Raw genomic sequence first — 26676 nt, forward strand, 5'->3', positions numbered from 1 at the left:
AGAATTCAATCTACCCTGTGAATCTACCCCATGAATTGCCATACATTTAAAAGCTCACATTTTTCCAACAAAATCAATGTAAAACTGGCCTCAGATCTCTTGACATGTCAATATTATGTTTCTCCAGCTCACAGTTATTACTTCCCTGGCATAGATTCGAAAAGAACTTAGCTATAATTTTCCCTATACATTTACACATTTTTCTTGGCAGAGATTTCTGCAGCACAGCACCAGTAAAGAGGTCAAGTTTGGACCTTCCCTCAAATTCCACCATTCTATTCTTGTCATGACAGATAAAGAACAACCCAGCCCTTTGTCCTACTCAGTGTTAGTTTCTCTGCTAATAATAAAATGCTTTTGTGGTGTACTTTTCTGCGTCTATTTCTGGACCTGTGGTTCTATGAGCCAGTAGGATGTACAGACTCTGAACATCAGAAGCTACTTTTTTTGTGTGAAAGGGTAAATAAAAGAGTCCTCCAGCTGAGGCCAAGTGCCATATAAATATTCCTTGCATGAAGTACAAAGTAGTGTTCGGTTTTATGTACAGAGTTTCAGTGAAAAGGTCCCTGCATTTTGTCCTTGGTTGGCATGAGTAGAAAGTGAAATAAAAGAAAAATAAAAATGTTAGAACAATCCCTGAGTTGAGCAGTACTCAGCAAAAAATCAGAGTAGTCATAAAGCTATTCTAATTTATGGCACACAGGAGCAGACCATTAGAAGCTGCCTCCTGAAATATCATTGTATTATTTAAAATTGCATTACGTAAAAAGAGGGGAAAGGTCACAGAAGAAACAGTGCTTACATAAAGTTGTACTGAAAAAAATCATTATAATATAATTCTATTAATTTTGCTTGCCTCTAGCTGAGAAGTAAGAGCCTAATACAAATCCTGCTATGATTTGAACCTTTTGATGCAAAGGGTCTTGGAAAATTTGTAAGAAAGCTCAGCTAAAATATTTCTTCTAAAACAACAAAAAATCACCTTAACACTATGTTAATAAGCAAGTAAAACAAAAAAGGAGAAGTAGTAACTAAAAGTCCCTTTAAAACATATTCCATACATACATGCTATCGCATGGCTTGTGCATATTCAGTTGAAACAGCTGGACATTTAATTATTCCTTTATTTGTCAGGTGGTGTTTAGTATAAAATATATAATGAACAGTTCCAATCACAAAACCAAATCACAATAACTTGATTCTATTTTGAAAAAATACATATTATTAAAGTAGGATTAAGTTTAATGTAGCATCTCATCACCTATGATAAAATCTTCAGAAATGTTTAAGAACCTGTATCACTCTTTCAATTAACTAAACTTTTAACCACAACTGGTTAAGATTCACTTAAAAAGAATCCTATTGAGTAAAACTGTGGTATTAACAGAGGTAGGATAAACAAAGAGTAAGAAATTGGCAGTTCACCATTTGCTGTATTGCAGTATGATCGTTTTTGATTGGCTCAACCTCTGTATTAGGAGACTAGCTCTAGTGATTCTCTTCAGTAATATTGCCATGCTATTAAGTTGAAAATTTGATTTTCTATCTGAAGAAGGGCATGATTTAAGATAGGATGTTTTCTGAACATAGCTTAGAGCATAAGCTTCATGTGTACTATGCCATATTGATGAATTGTGACTGGGATAAATACCTCAGCCCGTGATAGTATCAGTCTGGGAAGGTGGGAAAGAACTAGGCCATCAGTATACTATTGTCCTGGGTTCAGCTATAGCAGTCATTTTTCTCCTGCTTAGTAGCTGGTGCAGTGCTGTGTTTTTTAACTTTCAGCCTGGGAACAACGCTGATAACGCTGATGTTTTTAGTTGTTGCTAAGTAATGTTTATTCCAACCAAGGACTTTCTCAGTCTCATGCTTTGCCAGGGAGGAGGGGAAGCCGGGAGGAAGCAGAGACAGGACACCTGACTCAAACTAGCCAAAGGGGTATTCCATACCACAGCACGTCATGCCCAGTATATAAACCAGGGGGAGTTACCCGGAAGGCCCAGATCACTGCTCGGGTCGGGCTGGGTATCGGTCGGAGGGTGGTGAGCAATTGTATCCTCTCCCCTTGTTATTTCACTAATCATTATTCTCATTGGTGGTAGCAGTAGTGGTTTTGTATTATACCTTAGTTGCGGGACTGCTCTTATCTCAACCCGTGGGAGTTACATTCTTCCCATTCTCCTCCCCATCCCTCCGGGAGCGGGGGGAGGAAGGGGGGGAGTGAGCGAGCGGCTGTGTGGTTCTGAGTTACCGGCTGGGCTCAGACCACGACAACTATACTTTTCTTAAGGGAATGAAATGCGTTCTTTTGTAGGTGCTCTATTCCTGTGGGCTGGTGTCCTGGGTTCAGCTACAGCAGTCATTTTTCTCCTGCTTAGTAGCTGGTGCAGTGTTTTTTAACTTTCAGCCTGGGAACAACGCTGATAACACTGATGTTTTCAGTTGTTGCTAAGTAATGTTTATTCCGACCAAGGACTTTCTCAGTCTCATGCTTTGCCAGGGAGGAGGGAAAGCCGGGAGGAAGCAGAGACAGGACACCTGACCCAAACTAGCCAAAGGGGTATTCCATACCATGGCACATCATGCCCAGCATATAAACTGGGGGAAGTTACCCGGCAGGCCCAGATCACTGCTCGGGTCGGGCTGGGTATCAGTTGGCGGGTGTGAGCAATTGTATCCTCTCCCCTTGTTATTTCCCTTATCATTATTACCATTGGTGGTAGCAGTAGTGGTTTTGTATTATACCTTAGTTATGGGACTGCTCTTATCGGTACCCGCGGGAGTTACATTCTTTTGATTCTCCTCCCCATCCCTCTGGGAGCGGGGGGAGGAAGAAGGGGGGGCAGTGAGGGAGCGGCTGCGTGGTTCCGAGTTACCGGCTGGGCTCAAACCACAGCAGCTGGGTAGGAGCACAGACACATCCTGTTCCCATTCTGTATTCAGTTTTGGGCCTCTCACTACAAGAAAGACATTGAAGTGCTGGAGCACATCCAAAGACCATCAAAGCTGCTGAAGGGTCCAGAGCACAAGTCTTATGAGGAATGGCTGAGGGAACTGAGGTTGTTTAGCTTGAAGAAAAGGAGAGACCTTATCTCTCTCTACAACTATCTGAAAGAAGGCTGAAGAAAGGTGAATATTCGTTTCTTTTCCCAAGTAACAAGGGATAGGAAGAGAGGGAATGGCCTCAAGTTGTGCCGGAAGAGGTTTAGACTGGATATTAGGAAAAATATCTTCACCAAAAGGGTCGTCATGCACTGGAAGAAGCTGCCCAGGGAAGTGGTGAAGCCACCATCGCTGAAGGTATTTAAAAGAGGTGTAGATGTGGTGCTTAGGGACATGGTTTGGTGGTGGACTTGGCATTGTTAATTGTTGGAATTGATGATCTTAAAGGTCTTTACCAATCTAAATGGTTCTATAATTCTATTCCACGATTCCTTTGCTCCAAGAGAAGAAAACAACTTAGACTCTGTCTCACAAGTTCCCTGATATGGCAATGTTTCCTGTCATGTGGTGGGGAGATGCATTTAGAGAAATCAAACCAAAGAAGTTGTAGCTGGAGAGATTGAGCTCATCAGCTTTAAACTGGATTTATATCCTTAAGTTATGCCGAATTTCACTTCATAAGTTCATTTTGAATTTTCACTTTGTAAAAAAAAATGCTTTTTTTACAAGAAATTCAGACATTCTGACAGGGTGCTTTCTGCTTTTCCTTCCTTCCTTCTTAGTATGGTATTCCAAACACATGATCACTTTCTAAAGGTACTAAAAACTAGCAATTATTTTAAAAGTTTAAAGTTTAGAGTTTTCTTCCTTGCTAACACTTCTTTCAGGTTCTCAGATCTCATGCTACTTCTGTAAGGACTTTAAAATAGCAAATTCACTTTCTTCTCATCACCAGTTAACACCTTTTCACTTTCTGGAAGCTTGCTTCTCATGGATATTAAGGAGCCCAATAGCGGATTTCTCAATGTAGTGTTGAATGTACTATTACTTTCACTCATTTTATTCTGATCCGTCTTTCTAAATGCTACCTCTTAAATTGATAATTCCCCTTGAACTGGGAATAAATCCGGTATGTCTTTTTTCATTTCTGTTAACACTGATTCATCTAATCACGTAATATATCCAACTTTTTATATGCTTGACTGTAATTCACTAGAAAAATTTACCTTGTCCATGAGGGATGGATATCCATTAGGCAAGTAGCACATATCAGGCCATGTAACAACTATGCACGTGCAAACCACATTACATGATAATAAGCTCCACGTACACACCATCAAGTGTACCAGTCTGGTGAGATGGAACACCTGCCTGTGTACCCTTTATATATACCTGTTAGACCTCAGCACAGAGTGCCTGAGCTCCTCAGTGGTAACTGTCAAGCTTGTCACAACTGAAAGTTTTTGATACTGTGGTACCAAAGAATTTTTTAAATTTTAGCTACTTCAGAAAAATAAAAGTAAGAGACTACCATGCAAAGCTAATGAATTACACTGCAAACCCCGAACTTCTATTTTTAAGTATTAAAAACCATAAGAAATAACATAAACATTTCTCCATGTTTTCACAAAACTGTGTAGATAGTAACCATAATAATCAAAACAGCTGAAGATCACAGGATTCCTAATCACAGGTACATTAAGCTACAGATTGTGGCCATAATGTATTTTGAGTAAACTTCTGCATGGGTGTCTGTCTGCAAAGGGATAATAAAAGCAAATGGTCTTTGGAAAACCATCAGTCTGGTTTTTGATGGAAAGTGTCAGCCACTGAAAATGTCAAAATCTAGCCAAGGCATCAAAGAACTCAGGGTAAAAGAATTACTGAAGCTGTATTCTTTGATGCTAAAAAAGCCTTTGATACACCTATACGGTATAGGCCAGATAACTTAGATAAAGGCTTTCTAACTTGAAATGAAAGTTCTTTACTACCTTTTTAATTTCATCTTTGTAATAAACATATACATATTACTGCCCAGAAATATCTGCATTTTTTATTAGGAACACCTTTATTTGCGAAACAAACCTACCAAAGTGTTTGTGAATTAGATTGGCTTTTAAGAAAGAGAAAATTGCCATAACTATGGCACAAAACCTCCCCACTGTTAGATACAAGATTGTTTCCACATAAACATCCACTGTTCAGCAAGAACTCCTATCCTTGGAGATGTGCAGACTCACATAGAATAATAAATGTACCATCCGATATTCTACTAATGACATCTAGAAAGTAATTTGTGTGGAGATTATTTCTACTGTAAAGTTGACTGCTGAAAGTATGTGTTGCACTCCTGAAAGTGCATAACTTATTTATGGAAACTTCTGGACCTCAGTGATGAAACTTTAATTAAATAACCTCCTAAATGGGTTCTTCTGTTTGACCTTATGCAGTTTCACAGACTTAGTTTACACAAGGGAGTTTACCACTAGTCCCCTCAACTGGAATCTCATATTGCTCTATTTTGCTATAATGCTTTTTTACAGAATGCTGCTATTTTCACAACAGCATCTGGTTTCCTTCTACAGTATTAGATTTATTTGTATAGATATGCAGCTTTCTACAGAAAACACAGAAATGGCATTTAATCTCTCACAAAAATGTGACTATGGTTCTTTTCTGCTTTTCCCAAGATCAAGCTGTTTTTTAAGATAAATCATTCAGCAGTCAAAAATGTCCTGCACAATGGTTTTAAGAGTACATTTGAATTACAGAATTAAACAGGATTGTTTGGTCAGGAGTCCTTAGAGCAGTAAAGGAACGAGAAATATACTGGTATTTGTAGATCGAGCAGGGAACTAACAATAAATATGAGGATTTTAAATGTTTATCAGGGGAAAAGTAGTCAGACATCTTAGTAAGATAAGAAAATCATAATCTGTGTTAATCATAGTAATTTTTAATTACAAACAGAAAAATACATTGTAAGTCGTGTTTGACACTGGCTTACTTTTTGTACTAATTGAGCTTTCAGAATAATAATAGATCGATAGACTACTTGTCCAGTCACTTTTATCCAGATTTTAAAAGACCTTTTATGCCTACTACCCTGTTAAAGTTGAAGCTATTAAGTAATCAGTATTTCAAAATCTATTGTTTCTATTACCTCAAGCATGATTAATTATTTAGTTTTTCATACCAAAAGATAAGAAAAGTGAAAACACTTTTTCTGCCCTACAAAACATGTCTAAATAAATTATTAGGTTGGGTCAGAGTTTGTTCCCGTGCAGATAAAGATGTGAAAAACTAATTATATTATGCCAAAATAGGATGAATATTGTCCTTACAAACATCGACCTTCAACTTCATATTCTAGCACCCAAAAATAATATTTCAAGGCTTGAAATTACATTTTGAAGTAGAAGAAAAAAAATTCTATCTTTTGGCAGAAGTATTTGAACTAAGCTTATTAAAAACATCTCTTGACAGGTTAAGTGCTACAATTATGCCTAATTTTGGTTTAGTACAATATGTTAATTTTAAACAGTTTAAGAGATTGTATCAATTCTGACCATGTGCACTTCACTTCCACCCCAGCTGTAATTATAATTTTACATCTGAACTAACTGCATTTCTTTAGCTCTCATACTGCAAAGAACGATGTAATGGACACATTGGCCTTACACTGGTGAAGCTGTTGTGGTTTAAGCCCGGTTGGTAACTCAGAACCATGCAACTGCTCGCTCACTCCCCGCCTTCTTCCTCTCCGGCTCCCGGAGGGATGGGGAGGAGAATCGAAAGAGTGTAAATTCCACTGGTTCAGATAGGAACAGTCCAGTAACTAAGGTACAATACAAAACCACTACTGCTACCACTGATGATAATGATGATAAGCGAAATAGCAAGAGGAGAGAATATAAAACTAAAAGGGGAAAAGCGAAAGAAAACCATAAACACAAGTGATGCACAATACAACTGCTCACCAGCCACCGACCTATACCCAGCCCGACCCAAGCAGCGATCTGGGCCTTCAGGGTAACTCCCCTCAGTTTATATAGTGGGCATGATGTGCTGTGGTATGGAATACCCCTTTGGCTATTTTGGGTCAGGAGTCCTGCCTCTGCTTCCTCCCGGCTTCCCGTGCCCCTCCTCACTGGCAAAGCATGAGACTGAAAACTCCTTGGTCAGAGTAAACATTACTTAGCGACAACTAAAAACATCAATGTGTTATCAGAGTTGTTCTCAGGCTAAAGTCAAAAACATAACACTGCACCAGCTACTAAGAAGGAGAAAAGTGACTGCTGTAGCTGAACCTAGGACAAGCCCATAAGGTTTTTTTCTTAAGTAGCATATTTAAGGACATTATGAGGACAGATAGGAGACACCTGGACTGCTGCAAAACATATTCAGTAAGATCATCTCCTTCCTTGGAAAGCAGCAACAAAATTCATATAACACACTTGGCCAAAAGAATTGGGAGCTGCAGTTAAACATATAGAAGGTACTAAAACACCTCTGTAGGTGAATAAGTGTAAAAAAAAATTTCTCTATAAAAGAGAATTTGGAGACATGAAGGCATTTTTTTTCCCCCCCTATATGTAAGGGTCTGCAACAGGTAGTAGAGACAATTGGTAGAGAGATTAGGAAAAATATCCACTTTTGAACTGAAATAAAACCACCTGGTGATACAGATGGAGTCACGTGAACTTTGGGTTAACACAGAAGGCAGTGCTTCACTCTACATTTTCATTTAAAGAGAAAAGAATAATGATTTTAATTTTCTCTTTTGAAAGGTGCTGTAAAACGCAGATAATATAAAGCAATATCTGCCTGGGTTGAAAACCGATGAGAGTTTCAGCTGCAAAATAACCTATAAAGCCCAATTCTGAGTTCTTTAGATGAAGTAATTTAGGTTTCGTAGAGCTGTGCATGAAACCAGGAGTGGGGAACACTCAGTACTGTACAAAATACATATTACAATCACATACAGCTAAGAGGTATTAGACATATAGCAATCCAGAGAACAGAAGTTGACAGGGAAAAGATGAGAATGGGTCATTGGAAGCCCACTGGACTCCTAGTCCACTGGAAATTTTCTTTTTTTTTTTTCAATAAAAAAAGGATGAAATAACAACTGCAAGTGAATCTTAGAGAATGTCATGAGATGGAAATCTCACATGGGAGCCCTGAAACTTGCAGGGGATGCTCAAGACTGGACATGATGGTGATCCCATGATAGAAGATGGAAGAGTGAGCACTCACTTGTCATCTGAAAGTTTAGTTTCATAGGAAAAGGCATGTCTCACCCCCATTCCCCCTCTCACTTTTTCATCCTTCTATTTGCCAGTTTAAGAAGTAGCACAGAATCCTCAGTTACTTGCACTTTTTTTAGAGATTATGGAAACAAATCCTAAAAGACCAGCATCCTAGCAAATTTCTGTTGATTGAAAAGGTATAAGCCAGACAGAGACCAGTTTTCCTCGCTGATCTGGATGTCTGAGTCACCTTGCTGCTGGAATTGCAGAGGCTTTGTCTCCTTTGAGAGATAGAAGACCACTGACAGCCTGTATGGGCTGTTTTTAGGTCCAACCTTTTAGTGAAAAGATTTGTAAGTCTTTAAAGGTCAGGTGTACTGAAAACAGTCAATAAATAAAAGATAGTAATAATAAGATAGTAATAAAAGATAGTAATAATAATACAATAAAACCATGATGTTTGAATAGACGCTCTGTACATTAATAAATAATCACAGCATGTATCACATTATGCATTCTGTCTGAACATTTCCAACCCAATCAAAGGCATTAACTTGACTGTCAAGCATGAAAATGAGAAGGCTCATTTGCTACCAGATTTCTTCATCGTAAGTAAATATCTTTGTGGCAGAATTCCACACATAAGTACACATAAGTGTTGGTAACTGGTTTTGCACATTAAAAATGGTAATAGAAAGTTGCAACAGCTGGGCCAGAATTTCCTACGATTTTTTTTTTTAATCAAATCATTAAATAAAATTATTCCTTCTGCTGCCCTGGATTCCTTTTTTTCAAAATTTTAATATAAAATCTTGTCTATTATAGATTTTTTCTCTTAAGGGAACCATAGCACACAGAACATGAAGCACAACTTCAAAAGCAGTAGCAATTTACTTTTAGAAAACACCCAAAAGTACCATTTCCACTTGACCATTACCCTACAGACTGAGGAGAACAGCCAGTTCTTGCAGAGCATTGATAAGAGCTCAGTGCTGAAGTGCAGTAATTTCTAATCACTGTTCAATGATTTCTCCTTTAATTATTTTCCATTGTGCTTTCCTTGCATGTTGGTAATAAGCAAAGAAGCCAGTGATGTATTGACTTTTAAAAAATTGTCAAAAGGCTGGTTTTCTTTCCTCTCTCAGTGTTACAAGACCAATAGTTTTCCCACTAAATGCACTTACTCATTGAGATTGTCCTGATATTCATATATTTATTACCCAGAAGCGCCAGCTGAGTTGTGAATTTAGCACAACTGATAAGTCCAGTGATGGTAGAGAAGATATTTCTGAATAAAGAATTAATTTTAAGAAGCACCTGGTGTAGGGAGTAACATTAGCAAGTCAGTAGAAGCAACAGTGCCTCAGTGAGGTGGGCACTGCACTGCAGTACCACTCCACTCAGCAACCATCTCTACTGAATTATGCCTTTGAGATCTTAAACAGTCACAATTTAAACAGAAACAGTATTTTTGCATTGCCCTCAAAATGAAAAATATCCAGCCTTCGTAACACATTCAAATTTTGTAGTAATTCTTAGGACCACTTCTCTGGTTTAATGAGTGTAAGCTAAACTGGGGGTATTTTTTATTTCTGCTTCTGTACATCAAAAAGTTTCTAAATTTTGCACTTCATAAAAGCTCTTTACACGTAGCTTCAGGAGACCAAAATCAACATCTAGATATTACAATAGCTTAAAAGTGGAATTTTTCTTCTCATAACACTGACCCTTCCAAGCACACTCACAGATTCAGAACACTGTTTTCTTACAGCACATCACATAGTGGTGGTCTCTGTAACTAGTGATTCCTCCAGGAAAGTGCCTGGGTATGCTGACATGTTCCTTTTATGCCTGGTATCACAATATGACCCTGTTCTCTGATACAGAGGAGGCACAGGCAGAAGTTCAAATAGTGGCTTGTGTTAGTCTGAGGTCTTCAGGGATGTGTAAACATCTAAATACCCTTGAAAATATCAGCCTGAGAAATCGGTCTGCTGAACTGTTGTCAGTAGGATTGTAGATGTTTACGGACATTGAAAACCTGGGAGATGAAAGCAGTAGAGCACCCAAATAGATCCTTTAGATCCCAAACATCAATACAAGGGATACTCATGTGACCCAACAATATTTTCAACTTATCATCAGAGAACACTTTATCTGAAGAAATAAACAATACTAAAATATTGGATTTATTTACATCTGACCTGAAGAAAGACTTCTAAGATACATATAGTGTGTGAGATACAGTCAGATTTGAAAAATGAAGTATTTCAGACCATATTGTCTCAATTATCTGATGATACAAAGGGGGTTGTTGACGAGATATCTGCTCCACATGACTGCTACTGACACGCTTATCTAGCAGATGTTTAAAATGAAAGGCTGACAGTTTTTATGTGATAATTAAATCTTTTTAGTTGACAACTGCAATTTAATTTAATTTTAATCAAGAGTAATAACCACCCATAACTGCTATTATGGTGATGTTCCATTTTTACCTAGGGCCTGAAGCAAAAAATGAACAGATTTTGTCTACAGGTTTTAATCTAAAAACTTTCTGATCTGAGATACTCTTCTAAATGTACTCATTCTGAAGTATTTTCAAATAATAAAAAGATTAATAAAAAGACAAACACACAAATCAGTGGAAATCACTATACAAGAAGAAAGTGGGTATGTGCTCCAAGACATGATGAGGAAATATAAATCCTACTTCATTTGTATTATTAGGGAAAGTAGAGAGCATTTAGTATTAACGTTGTGATTTGCTGTTATTCACCAGGCTGCTGTGGAGTCACAGGATTCCAGTGTCTTTTGAAGCCTCTCAGAAATGAGTTCAGGTGCAACCCTTTTAATGCTGTGTAATTCCACTGTGGCATGTCAGCCTCCTACCCAGAATGTCTCTTGCAGAGCAAACAGCTCAGACAAGAGGTCCGTGCCCACCACTTCCTATTCAACCTGTGGTTCAGGCAAGTTCACAACATGCACAGTAACTGTTCAGAGCAGACAGGTGTAAGTATCCAGTATTTTACATTGGTAGATTTTTTGTATTTGTGTTTGCTTACCTCTGCCCTTTTTACCCTAGAAAGTCATATAAAGGCCTTCAGCAGAGAGGAGGCACTAAAGAATTAATTATACAAAAATACCTCTCTTCTACCAAGAACCATGTAAGCAGGTAGCTTAGAGGAAGCCAAAGTTAGGTAAACAAGATTGATCCTTATGCACTGACCGGACCCAGAAAGGCAGTTTCAGTGCCACATCCAGGAATTCAGCCTGAAAAGAGATGGGACAAAAAGATGAGAGGCAGACGGGTTCCTTGCAAGATTTCTTGCTACACTTTGCTTCTGCTTTCAGGCAGTTATATGAGCATTCTTGTTCTGAGAGCTGGTGTAGCTACAGTGGTCATTCCTGACGACAGCAGACCTGATATTTCTTGTTGTGCAAAAATGAACATGAGGTTAAAAACTTTTTTATTTTCAAGAACAAGACACTGCAAATCAAATCGGACAGCTCCTGCCTAATCACAAGCAAATATGTATCAGCTTATTTCAAGACCAGCCAACAGAGGCCAAGACAACACAGACTACATCTGGGTAACTTTTTCCATGAGGAATCTGCTAGTTAGGTGACAGCTGTAAGAAGTTAAGCCTTCCTCTAACAATACCAGTCAATATTGATGCCAGCCAACCTGCCCTCATGAAATGAAATACTGACTCTTCCTGATTTTGCAGTTGCTATAGTTAAGGCCACAGCTCCTGCCTGACCTCACTATTTTAGTCTTATTAAAATCTTGGAGTTAATTTCAAGCTGGCAAACAGGTTGTCTCTAAGAAAAAAACTATCATCTGTTTTAAAATTTCTAGCTATAACAATAGTGAACATCTTAGATCATTTCCCCATCTTTAGATATCTATATCTTGTGGCAGTTATATTCAGTTATTTCTCAGCTGCTTCATGCACTTAGTTTATATACCTTGTAACATATGCTAAATTAAAGATGTACAGATTCTCCCCTCAAGATAAATAGAATAAAACCATTTTTAGGAAGTTTCTGAAATGGGAGAGTGTCAGTTCATGAACGTTTGTACTAAACCTGGAACTACAATGAATTCATCAATTCAGATAAACTCTTAAATTTGATTATGTACCTTCCAAACACAATAAATTAAGACTTATTTCTTATCATCCAAGAAGATATAAAACAATTCTGTCTTTCCAACTGAGCAAAAAACCACAATGTACAACATTATAAAAAAATATAAAAATTATATTTTTATAGCTGTTGAAAGGTTGTTGAGAACCTTTTTTTTTTACACACGCAAAAAAAAGAGGGGGTGGAGGGGTGATAAAAGGAGGTCACCCAAATTTTTCTTCCAGAATTGGAAGTTGTGTCATAAAATGTGAAATGGTAAAAGGGTCAAGTTGAAATAGACTGCAATTCTGCAGCCTCTGGGTCTGAACCTTAACAGACTGTGCAAAATTTCATACTAACATGGACAGAGAGGTTGGAAGAAAACCAAAGGTTTTGGATGAAAACTTACATTAGGAAAACCAAAAAGGACTATTACTTTTGTTATTGCTTTTTACCTTATTTTCTTTTTTTTAAGTAGGTTTTCCTCTTCCTTTTTTCTCTCCTTTTATTTTTGAAAGAGAGGCAGAAAGTATGAGGAAATCTGATGGGTAGGAAATTATAAATACCAACTGGGCAAGTTGACTAAGGAGAATGTGTGCAATAAAGCAAGAGAAGCACTGCTCACAGGAAAAAATGCTCTCACTCTTCAGTGCTGAGAAGGAAAATGGCAAAAATTGGGAAGCTGAATAATAACTCTTTCCCACTCTTACCTTAATGCCTGGTTTTTCCTACTGAATTTGGTAAATGGGCTTAAAACTCATTGTAGAAGAAAAACAGCCCTAAGACACAGAAAAGGCCAGACCTACAGTTTTCCCTTGATCTCATTTCCCAGCTTCACACATTTCCAGTGCAACATGGCTGTGCTGGCAAGTCAAATAATCCAAAATGCTGTGGCCAAAATGTCTTCAAACAGCACTGGCAGAATATTTTCTCTGAAAAGGGGCTGATTGAGTAATTCAGAACCACACAAAAGCATGTAAGTTTCAGCCAAGCTTGTATCCAAAAGTGTTGCCTTGGCTCCGTCATACAATTGCTGGTCAAAATTAGAAAAAGATCCCTTTTACATTGCTGTATGCCAGAACAAGTACTTGGAATGTGGAGCACCAATAGTTGTATATTTGGCCTGAAGGAAGCAGAGCTGAGCTCCAGATGGAAAACAAACTGTACAAAATCTGTCCATATCAAAGATGCCTCAAAAGGAAATGTAATTTCGTAGATGATTTAGGAAAGTCAGTTAATAAGTGGAGGCAGACGCCTAAAAGTGAGCACTTAGTCTTCTTGTATTCAGCCACAATTGATACAATATTGACACAACTCTTCAGGCAGAATAACCATCAGTAGTGACTGAAGCATGGTGGTAGTATGACAAATATTTCTTTACTACGAGAAAGTTCAGTGTATATCAGTGTATAGGAACATCTGATATTCTAATAAAACAGAAACATAGTTTAAAGACACAAGTTTCAGGCTATGTGAATTTACTGAAATTTAGGTATACTGTTGATTAATTACTAGCATTTGAGCATGCAAACTAAAAGGGCTATGGCAACACCTCAAGTGATCACAGCAGGAATCACCTCCCAAAACTCAGCTAATGTGAGCATGGGGGTAAACTGGGAGGACTCCAAGGCAAAACTCAAGATTTTTCAGGTTCGTGAAAAAGACACCAAAGAGCTAAAATTGTTGAGAAAAAATGTCTTCAAGTGTAGACTCTCCAATTCGCATTGAAAAAGGTTCAGATAAAATGTCACTAAAGAGAAATATTTCTGGTACTGTTGAGCCCATAGAAGTAACAGTGAATCATAGGTCCCTTTCCTCTCTAGAAAAACTAGAACAAGCTGCAGAAGCTTTTCCTTATTATGCTACAAATTTCAGATGTTAAGAGTGAAGTTTTTATCACAAACTTGATAGATAATGCTGTATTTACTCTTTTCTGATTCAAATGACATCAGAGAGAATGAAGTCAAAGAAAATTTTACTTCTCTCTTTCTAAGTTCAAAACACATTTGCAATACCAGGCTGTATTTAGTCCTTAATTACAGAAGATACCTCTTTAAAAATCTTGAATATTTGTAATTTGTTCCTGAAGATAGAAAGCAGGATTACATTTAACAATCACCAATCTGTGTACCAGTAGCACACAAAGAGTTAGATTTAACATTTTATCTTTTGAGAAACACAATAGGTGTTAGTACCTTTGACAGAAGATAACTTCAAAAAGCTGTTCAAGTTCTCAGTTTAGAGTTCTTGTTCATTCCTTCTACAAGAATGTATAGTATCACTGTAATAGATCACCAGGGCTGCTTTTCCCTGATGTATTGTTGCAATATATCATAAGAACTCTGTCTAGCAGGAACATGAATTTCAGTCATGGGCTTATTTTATATGTTTTATTTGAGGACACTCTTAAGGAAAATCAATGTGGAGTTGAAGAGCTGGCACCGGAGCTTGAGAAATTCAGCAGAGCCTTAAAATGCTAGAGGTGTCACAAAAGTTTAAGAAACTATGAACTATAAAGGATGAGATGGGCTTCCCACAGCTGTTCATTTGTTGAATGAGACACCTAAAGATTTGGCTGGACAAATTCCTCTAACTTCTAGCCCATCTGTGGGATCATTCTGGGGGCTGAAATATTCCTCTGTTGGTCAGAGTCTTGCTGTTTACTCCCCCAAAATAATTTTAAATAAGTACTGAATTGCTAGAGGCAAAGCCATTTTTTTAATACTTCAGAACAGCACAATCATACACAACCTATGGAAACCCTAAAAACCCGACTAATTAACAAAGAAATAATATGAAGTTAAGCATGGTTTATAATATAGCAGCAGAAAGTAGCTATTGGTCCCTTCTGGGTCATACTACAGAAGTCCCCATTGTGGAAGGGTTTGAAATGGACTAATAAGAGACTTGGCATCAGCTCCATGTTCAATCCCAGCCCTAAAAGTGAAATGATGATGACCCAGAAGTGTATATAATCCCATGTGTGTGGCTGATATGACAATAAACATGTCATGCTTAAAAGGAAGGCTGCTAACCTAGCTATGTTGATCAGCAAATAGGACAATCAAAGTGACAGTACATTTTACTTCACACGATTAGTTACCAGTATACATTTGTTCAGAAAGCAATGTCATATAAATATTTTCATCAACAAATAAGCCCAGCAAGGACTTCTTTGCCCATGCTCTTTAAATGGGCTTTATGTTAATCACAGTGGGTTTCACAAATAAAGATGACCAGAACATCTGAATGTAAATCTTTCTGTTATCCAGCCAATTTGATGTGGTGTTTGCCACTCCATTTGTGTAGAGAAGAGAGCTGAGCACATTTTAGCAGCAGCAGCATTCAGGAGCTAAAGTAAATCATTCTCTTTCATGATTCTGTCTGCATGGAGTTTCAAGGGATTCATAAACTTTAAGGCTAGGAGAACCATAAGATCATCACATCCAATGTCCAGCATACCACAAGACATTACATCCAATTACTCCTCTATTAAGCTTAATAAAGCATAACCATCTTTCTCTTAAAGCACAAGTCTTCATTTGATGTATCAAGAGATAGACAATCCGCTGTTTTCTTTGCTGTTTCTTTATAATCCTAAGGTTGATCATCTTCACGCTTAAAACTATTTGCACAGGTTGTCATTTGAATTTCTCTAGATCAGCTTCCAGGCATAACTCTCACATACTTGTCTTAGCAAGATTAAAGGTTCATTTTGTATCCACTATTTTCTCCACATGAAATACTTACAAACTGCAATCAAATCATCTTCTATCTTCCTGAGATGCTAAACAGATCTGAGTTAAGTCTTTCTCAGCAGTATATTTTTTCAGTTCCTGAAATCTCTTCTGTGGTTCTTTCTGTACCAATATATGTTTTGCAGCAGCTTACAAAACATATTGACACTAGAAATGTAAAAGCATTGCTTCATCTGCCTCAGCAATGCTGGATAACCAAGTAAAAATAATCTCTTAAATTCATAAACTGTAATGCTTCTTATAACCCCAAAGATAACCCATTTCTTTTATTTGTGTATGTGTATATTCTTTTATTTTACAGGAAGTCATGTCACATAAGGATCTCATATTGAGTTGCCTCTTGATTCTGAGCCATAAAATAACTCATTCAAATAGTATCTAAGACTTTCTGTTTTCCGTTAGAGTAAACAAAAAAAACCAACTTTCTGCAGAGTAGTTCAAAATTCAGATTTCCACAAGAACAAGGCTTTGACAAAGCTGCCACAAGAAAGACCCTTTGAGCACCCATCTGTGCTGAACAGCACATTTTTATAGGGTTGCAGGTGACAGCCAAATTCGGTACAGGTTTACTCAAAACTCAGCCCAAACTTGCGCCCTTTCTCTATTTCATAGTTTTCAAGCTTTGCCTCCCAGCACACTCAACACGGAGGAGGCAATACTGTCTGACAACAAAGTGCTACCTGCCAGGGAGGGTCCTGTGGAGACCTCCAGGACTTCATCTATTGCCATGATCCTGTTTCTGACTGATTTCTTACTTTACTTAATGTCTTGACTCTTTCAGCTGCAGTTCCTCATTCATTCTGAAGTGTGTGTGTATAGATACATATATATAAATGTAAAAAATATCAGATTTCTAAATCTCTCAACCTGTGGCTCTTGCAAAGCTCTGGTGTCTGAAACGGAAGAAAAGGATCTGAACTTGTATCCTTGCAGTGCCACTGTGATCCCTCTGGCATGAACCCTTTGAAAAGGAAGGTGATGAGGATAATCAGGAGAAAATAGCTGCTCTCTTATTTAAACATCCAAGACTGCCCAGGTTCAGCAGTTAGGTCTTTTCTCAGCCAGCAGTCAATTCATGCTCTGTGCAGTGGCTTCTGACATAGTCCCAGGAAGCTGCATTTCACCTGCTGAATAAGTCTATTTTCACATAAAATGATGGTGCAAGCACAGCTGCTGATTACCATGAGACCTGAGAGCCTGTGCGGGCGTCCTATTCTTCACACGATGTGAGGTGTAGATGGAAAAAGAACATCTCACGCTTCACACAGTATTGGCTTGAAAAAAGTCACTTTTCCTTTATGGGGAAAATAATGACAAGACATTCTCAACCAATATGATTAAATCCGCATTTAAATTCTGTATTTAAGAACCCATCACCCTTTGATTCTCTACATGTTGCCTTCTATTATTATTCTAATATTGTGAAGAAGGTGTCTGAAATCTCTCCAGAGTCTTGGGCTGAGTAGGGTAACAATGTAGCAGCAGAAGCATGTAGTTCTCATTTGACAGGGAAGAGATGGGTGGTGCTATTCTGCTTCAGCATACGGGTTCAAAGAGGTTGAATCTCTGAGGAGCATCAGTAGCAGTTCAGAGTTGCATTACTCTTCTTCTCAAACCCTGAAAAACTGTCATCATAGAAAACTTAAATCTGGATCTAAACCACTTGGTTTGAGGCTTTGCAGAAAATGAAAGCAAATTATTATACCTATGATGTTCTGTAATCCCTAAAATATTCCTGATTCATAGCAGCCTTGTATAAACCAATCCCAAATCCAACATTCTGCCTTTGTATAAAATTCTATTTCTCCTTTGCCATTTCTCTGGTCTGCCAAAACCGCATCAGTACACTGAATTTGTAGAATTCAACAGCTGGTCCAGCACTCCATAGACCATCACCAAAGCAATGGTATATTGCTGTTAAAAGCAACCATTTCATACATGTTCCTGGTTTTACCCTTCTGACTTTTCAAACATACATTGAATGTTATAAATCAATTATATGAATTCTTCATACCACACTGAATAGAGCGTGTTACTGTGCTAAGCCCACAGGAATATCAGTCAGTGCTATTAGGCTCAGTAAGCCCAGCAGGAAAAAATGAATCCCTGGCTATGGAGCTGGATACAGCTCCCTCCAGGGAGAGAGAGGTGTGCTTGCTGATCTCCAGAAAAGTGCCCTGTACCCTTATATAGTGCTTTGAAAATGAAATAAAATGTGTACTGTGCCCCAAAATAAGGCACTGTCAGCAACAATGAGAAACTTGAATTTCATATGTAAGGACAGAAAAATCAATGCAGGTAGGTACCTGCAGAGTGAGAGTGGGAAGAAGATGACTGAAAGGTGCAGAGGTGGCAGTTTGCCTGTGTGGTCATCTAATTGTCATTAGGAGTCATAGAGAAAGAAGGGGAAGAAATGAAATGTTCACTCAGCGGTGCTCAGCAACCACCTCATACAACATTTCTAATGCTTTTAAAAACAAATCCAACAATGAATGAGCATTTAACCCCTATAAGTAATGTTTAGGACCAAGACTTCAAAATACCTGTGACAGACACGTGAGCCTATAGTTGGGTGCTCAGGCTTAGAATACAATGCTTCCAGAGAACTGGGAGCTGAGAGTGTGAAACAAAAACAAATTAGGGATCCAGAAGCTGATCCTGAGTCTGATAACTGGGGATCCTGTATCTATTAACTGGATATGTTAAAGATGTGAAATTTCTCTTTCCTCTGAGCTTGCACACTGTTCTGCAAGATGGGACGGCATGCCAGGAGGAAAACTCCCTCTATACAATTTCTGTTTCACATTTCTTTTTAGCACCTATTGTGAAGAAACTATACACTTGCCTAAATGGATCTTTGGTGTAACCCCCGTGGTCCTTTCTACACATTTACAAATGAGAGAGCTATTTCTTGTGTAACTAATATTCTGTGTTTACTTAAAAATGCATAAAACACATGGTTAATTTTGTTAATTGCCCCCTCTCATCAACAATTACTTGAAGCAAGCACTGATATCATTGCTACTGCTCTCCTCTCCTTTTCTTCACACAGTGGAAAATATTTCCTCAATAGTCTTGTTAGAAAAAATGCCTAGTGTGTTTCCTTGGTTATGCTAAGTTATGCTTGGTTCCTAGGTTATGCTAGAAATCTTGGGTCAGTTCTTTAAAAATATCTCCTTCTTTGGATGTTATTTTACAAATTTCAGGAAATACTTTATATCACAGAATAAATACAGATACTGAGAAGAGTGAAACCATTCTATTTGTTCCTTGTCTTCCAGCCATCAGTGTACTCAGCCATAGAGGAGAAAGAAGAAAAAATAAATCAAGAAGGGAAAAGGTGAGAGATGCCATGATGAAGAGTGTACACTTTTCTTTCACCTATCAGTAGTTTGTCAGGGTATTACAATGAAATATATATTGTGAATACATGAACACGAACCTTGTGTAATCTTATACAGGAAAAAAACCAAACACAAATTATAGAAAACAGCATTCAAGCCATTACTAAACAGGTGCTAAGCCATTAAGTAGCTTAATATAAATAGCTGTAGCATAATGTAAATAGGTGTCTCTTTCTAAATATCACATGAATACAAAAATACAATAAAATTATTCAGGCACATCAAATGCCTTAGGCTTTTTCCATCTCTTATGTTATAAGGCTGTAGGCTATTTCGCCTTGTACAAAATGTGAAATTCAGATAAACCAATATGAGCTGAAAGGTTCCTTTTTTCCCTCTTTTTCCCTTCGGTTTCTGGAGCATGCCTTAACCACTACGCTATTTCACAACAGATCTCCAGGAATACTAATTCAACCCCTCATGACTAGAACAGGTTCAAAGGAGTATCTGGCACATCTTTAGTTCTGGCAAACCAATGGTTCACCATTTTTGTGAAAATCAAGAAATGGGACCTCTGATAGCATCTTTTGGATGTTTATGCAACCTATAATAGTTGAGGATAAAAGAAACAGGTAGAACCACTGCTCAATTTATTTTGTAAAACTAACATAATTTTGGGGTATTATCTGATTTTAAATGACAGGTTGAAGGCATCTCTTCAGCCTGTACTAAATATTCAACTCATATCCAGGTACTGCACACTGCATAGCTTAAGTGGTCTCCATGCAGGCAACATATTCCCCAGACACTTGGAGATGTGTGGATTCCCCTTGGTGGCAAAGCACACAGAGTAGGAACCTATATCCTTCATCAGGTTGAATCCATGGGCTTAAATACATAAAAAGCATTTATGTACCACAGTTCTTAAATTCAAAAATTATGTGTAAATAATTCTTGGTCAATTTTAAAACATGCTGAGTGCCTACAACTCTCACTGGAAACTTTAGGTATTAAGCATTCATTTACAATAAAAATCAAATACGAACAGAGTTGACTTTTCAGTTCTGAAACACAGATTTAGAGAGATAATTTTTCCTAAAGTGCTTTTAAAAACTGGTTTTAGCATTTTAGCTGTAATGTATCTCTTTTCAAAAAGAGTATAGTAATTTGGTCCAGCCTGTAGATATTCTCAGTGCTATAAAACTAAGGTATGGATGTGTGTTTGTGTGAGTGATGGTGCTTACCTGATCGCACACAAAAGATGCACAGAACTTTCTGAATGACCTCCATAGTGAAAAGCAAGGTTGTTTCAGCATTTTGGTCAGTAGATATGAGAAATTTAAATCAGATGTGTCCTAATAAATACTCCTTTCCCTAACAATTATATCATATTATGGATTCTGCGTTAGTGACATCTGCAGAGCACTATTTGTGGGGGTAGGTGGGGGTCCTTGTGTTTTGGTGATTGATCTGCACTTCTCTGTCATTAACATACTAGAAGCACTCAGTTGTTTGTTGGTGGCAAGACCCTTGGCTCTGAAATTGCCGTGGGATGTCACTCTGTTCATAAATCAATTTTAATCGCAATATTATAGCCCAGAAGATTCTGCTTGAACATGATGAAGAACTTCAACAGCCAGATGTGATTCACAGACTTCATCTGAATCTCTGTTATGCCTAAGGTTTACTTCATGCTTTTTACTGCACTCCGTATATATGCAACTGGCAAATACTGAGAAAGCTTTCCTTTCCTCTTGGACAAGATACACTATCTCTAATAACATATTTCTATGTCTTAACTTTCTCTTGGTCTATAAATATGCCTAACTAAAAATGCCATACAGTTTAGCCACTATATCTTGTTACTGAGATGCACAGAGGGAAAAAAGTGGAAATTAATTTAATATATAGCTATTTTATTAATGCAAACACAAAACAGTGTGCTTTTTAAATATCAACACTAAGATAGTACTCAGTAAACAGCTCTCTTTGCTTTGAGCCCATTTACTCTATGTTATTAAGGAGGAGAAATCTGAAGCATTGCAGACATTTTTACTTGCTCTCCCAGATCAAATGTTCCCAGTGTTATCCTAGCCAGCCCCAGGGAAAACTCCTTGCTTCTTTCAAGCTCCTGTGCCAAGATCTTTCCTTGAAGAAAAGTGTAGGAAAGTGTCTCTCTGTGGGTGCATGGACATAATATCCCTGGGCTTCTTCACCCTGAGAAAGGCTTCCAAAGGGCATGCAAACATTAAGCAGTTCACAGGTAGTCTCTTCTCCCAGCTAAGGAAGACCTACTTCCCAGGTAAAGTTGAGGTGCTTCACCATTTCTCTGCCAGACCTCCTCCAGCCCAAGCACTGGATGGACCAGGGAGGGAAGGACTGAGGGAGGTTATTCAGGAGAGCACCAGCACAAGCTGCAGCTGGAAGGAGTAAGCCCAGCCATCCCACTATACCAAACCTTACAAATAATCAAAATTCTTTTGTGTTTTACTGTTAAAAGGGAGGTCATACTCAGTATATACAAAGAATGGCTGTTTCATTACTGACCAAGAAAATTAGTATGTCAGTGAACGTAAAGCTGATAAGGAAAGGATTTTCATCATCACTGTTCAGAGACTGTCCAGCTTCTGCATCTCTTACTTGGCCATAGCATAAACACATTGTTTTTCTTCTATCCATAGGAGTCCCAGGTCTTAACTTTTACCACTGCTGTAGGTAGATAAGCATTGCCATCCTTGCAGTCAAATGGATCTACATGTGAAGATTTAATTTAGCAAGAGGTCTGTTTTAATTTTTCACTCATCTCTGCTGATGAGCAAAACTCCTCAGATTCAGTTTTACTTTATCCTTTGACTATTTTTTTTAAGCTTTTCCAAGTCATACATGAAAAAGAAAAAAGCTAAAGGATTAAACACCTCCCAAACAGAAGATTCAGTGGGCTCTGACTTTGTTTGGTGGGAAAGTGATAGTAACACACTCCTGGCACTACAAATAGTTGGTATTATTATGACGCTAGAAGAAAATAAGTGATTGCTAATAATGCTTTAATAAGAGGCTGTTATCTTAAGAGAGTCACATGGTTCTGGGTGAGTCCCTTACCTTTTCATCCCGTGTCATAATTTCACTCTTTGCTACAGCACCCTAACTCTAAAATGTCCAAGTCAAGACTGGTCTTCTGCAGAAGTACAAACTGTGTGTGAACAGCATCTGCAGATCCAGCTGCTCTTCAAAACACACCCACAACCTGGGAGAAAGATGATTCTTACACACTGGCAACACAGGGTTACCGTGCCAGGGCACCACTTCAGCATACAGGTCTGCTGCTCCTGCAGAAGCAGGGACTATCACTACAGCTTTGAACCCTTAAACTACAAATGGGAAAGGAGAGGATCAAATACACTGTGCATATTTTGCTACTAATGGTTTTTTGCATGTGCGTTTCTACGTGTAGAATAGTGAGTCTGTATGTGTTTACATATGATATAGTAATAATATACACCCATGTCTATATATGTTATGCATACACACACACAAAGTGACTATGTTGTTGCATACTATGGTAACACATTGTAAGCACCAGAAAAGTGCAGTTGAACTCCAGTTTTATAACTGATATCAAACTGTAGTAAAGAGCAGAGAATATACTCCAGGACAACCCAACCGAAATCCCACTTGGGAAAATCTGAAAGCATCTTCTCATGGCTTCGAGATGAGGCTACTCGCTGAAGGCTGTCCTCCCTTTCCATGCTGGAAAAATGAAGGTATCATAAGGCACTGAACATTGTGCTACTGACCCAGGTTGATTTCACCAACATTTCTTCTGCTGACCTTTGATTTTACCATCCAGAAGAAGATAGAGCACTAAATATCTTCAGGTTTTATGCGAACTTCACACTTCTACTTGTATTTTGATGAGAACATTCACTTCTGGAATGCTAACTGAAGTTTTTTTCTCAGTCAGATATTTTTCTGTCCAATCACTTCTATTATATCATGTCTCTTTGCTTTAGGTATAATCAATCATTCTTGCTTGCAGCTTCATTTCAGATTTGCCAATAACCCATGACAGGCATTTCACTTTTAGACATTGGCTACTTTTTTTTAACGGAGATTAATTTTTAAAATAAGATGAAGTTTTAGTGTCAAGATAATTAAATTTTTGTAGGAGATACTATGTTTCTTTTTGCTGCATCAGCCCTCCTGAACTCATACCTTTAGCAATCTGCCACTTTGCTACCCAAATAAAATCAATAGGTTCCGAAGTCCAGCATGGAGAATTTTTTTCTATTAATAATTTTATTAACTTTGAGAACCATAAATTGCTGAAATATATTTTTATTGTCTCATCTGCATAAGAATCAGTGTTTGTAAAGGAGCTGTGTTGCCAAAAGATATATTTGATTAATCTCTGCTGTATAATTGCAGTATCAAAAGGTTTCTTTTTCTTTGCTTGTCCACTTTGTTTAGTGGAGACAAATGTGGTGGAGTCAATGTAATGGAGTCAAACGATGTATAACTTCCTCTGCACAGTCTAGGTTTTGTTCAAGTTGAGGCTTTGTGATGTCTTTCAGATACATATTGAATGTCAGGTAGAGTTTAGATTTAAATAAAAAGAGGGTGGAAAAGTAGGATGGCTACCTTGCTATTTACATTTTTCCCCCACAATTTTTTTTCTGGACATTGTAATTTTTCTGTTGCATCAGAATTTTTTAGGAGAAATGCAAAACCCACTCTGTTTCTAACTGTTCCTTGGCTCAGGTACAAGAATACGAGAGAGTACAGAAATTATAAAATATTATGTTTGTTTATTTTCACCCCTCTGGCACAGACAAGGAATCAAATCACTGATAAGATAGCAGTTTTACAATGATAAAACTAGGGTATGCTCAGTGGGTTAACTTTTATCACAGTGCTGCTTCTATTTTTAGTGGCCTTCATTCCAGAAGGACCTGAAGCAAGGTACATGATGCAGCTGCTATTTGTCGCTGTTATGCTGTTCAGTAGCTCTCACTTAGACTGCTATTGATTTCAACAAATTTTAGTTCCAACAGTTAGAATTAGGAAATTCTCCTACTTTGGAAAAGAGAAAAAAAGGAGGATTGGTCCCTGGTTAATCTCATATGGCTGCCTTTGCTGCCTTCAGTACCAACCGAGTAGCTGCAAGCTTCTGTGCAAAATCTAATAATGTCAGATGAAATTTTCCGACCAACTTCCGTGTGCCTTGGGTTGGACTTTCGGTGGTTCGAGTTCAGCATATTTTATTTGAATGACTTTAATTTGCACCTCTTTTCGGTTTAGGGAAGGAGCTTTACCCCTACAATTTGTCTTCATCCATACATCTACCTCATGGTAACTAGGAGAGATGTTTTTGGGAAGGTAATGAGCAACTACAGCATTTGGCTCCAGTGTTTGAGCACTGCTCTTGCTTTTAGAACAAGGACAGGTGATTAATCTTTCTTCCCCTGGAAGTACTCTCTAAACCCTACCTGTTCTCTCAAGCTCAACTACTACTCAATCTGGTTCTGATCTGTCTCTTTTAGAGTGCAAGTTCTGACTCAAGTTTGCTTTTTACAGAAGGAGAATAAAGCACCTTAACTTAGTAGACCATGACGTTCTAATCAAAAGAAGTCAGATAAAACTTTTATCTGAAATTTCAGGTTCTCTTTGAAATACAGAGAATTTTTCCAGTTCCTTTTTCTTAATTTTTTTCTTCCAGTTTCTGTGTGACTGGAGGATTGGCTTCAATAGTTAATATCCTGATCCAACTTAAAAAAGCATTATAGGTGGGGTTATAATTAAACTTATACAAGAGGAGACAAAACCCCCCAGACTAATGAAGTCCTGCTGTATTTCTTACTTTAACTGACAGAAAAAAAAAAAAGTTCAAAGGTTTTTATAGTAGCAGCATCTTTCCACCTGTTTATGAGTTCTGGACTCCAGCACCTCATTAAATGAATTCTTAAGGGAAAATGTGAACCACTAAACAAATAAAAACATATCACAAGGCATGTATTTACACCCGCCGACCGATACCCAGCCCGACCCGAGCAGTGATCTGGCCTTCTGGGTAACTCCCCCCGGTTTATATACTGGGCATGACGTGCTGTGGTATGGAATACCCCTTTGGCTAGTTTGGGTCAGGTGTCCTGTCTCTGCTTCCTCCCGGCTTCCCCTCCTCCCTGGCAAAGCATGAGACTGAGAAAGTCCTTGGTTGGAATAAACATTACTTAGCAACAACTAAAAACATCAGTGTTATCAGCGTTGTTCCCAGGCTGAAAGTTAAAAAACACAGCACTGCACCAGCTACTAAGAAGGAGAAAAATGACTGCTATAGCTGAACCCAGGACAGTATCCACCCCTTATTCCATACCATTCATGTCATGCTCAGATCCCACATCTCTCAGCCTCCCCATACTCTCTCAGGCCTCCCCATACTTATACTTCAGCCATCGTCCTCCATACCAGAGAGGATTTAACCGCTTGGCTTGCTTAATTGCAGCACATGTTTCACATTCGTGAATAACCTGGGCAATAGTGTCCATCGTTAAGTCCACCCCTCGATCACGAGCCCATCTATATGTTGCATCTCTGCCTTGATGGCCTGAGGTGTCATGGGCCCACCGGGCTAAAAATAATTCACCCTTATGTTGCCAATCCAAGTCCATCTGAGCCACTTTAATCTTAGCAGCTTTATCCACTTGCTGGTTATTCTGGTGTTCCTCAGTGGCCCGACTCTTGGGTACATGAGCATCTACGTGGCGTACCTTCACCACCAGGTTCTGCACCCGAGCAGCGATATCTTGCCACAATGCAGCAGCCCAGGTGGGTTTACTTCTGCGTTGCCAGTTGCTCTGCTTCCATTGCTGCAACCACCCCCACAGGGCGTTTGCCACCATCCATGAGTCAGTATAGAGATAAAGTACTGGCCATTTTTCTCGTTCAGCAATGTCCAAGGCCAGCTGGATGGCTTTCACCTCTGCAAACTGACTCGATTCACCCTCTCCCTCAGCAGTTTCTGCAACTTGTGGCAGGGGACTCCACACAGCTGCCTTCCATCTCCGATGCTTTCCCACAATACGGCAGGACCCATCAGTAAACAAGGCATATTGCTTTTCACTCTCTGACAGTTCATTATATGGTGGGGCCTCTTCAGCACGCGTCACCTCCTCTTCTGGTAACATCCCAAAATCTTTGCCCTCTGGCCAGTCCATGATGACCTCTAGAATTCCTGGATGACTGGGATTT

This window comes from Strigops habroptila, chromosome 5 (assembly GCF_004027225.2).
Source record: "Strigops habroptila isolate Jane chromosome 5, bStrHab1.2.pri, whole genome shotgun sequence".
Taxonomy (NCBI): Eukaryota; Metazoa; Chordata; class Aves; order Psittaciformes; family Psittacidae; genus Strigops; species Strigops habroptila.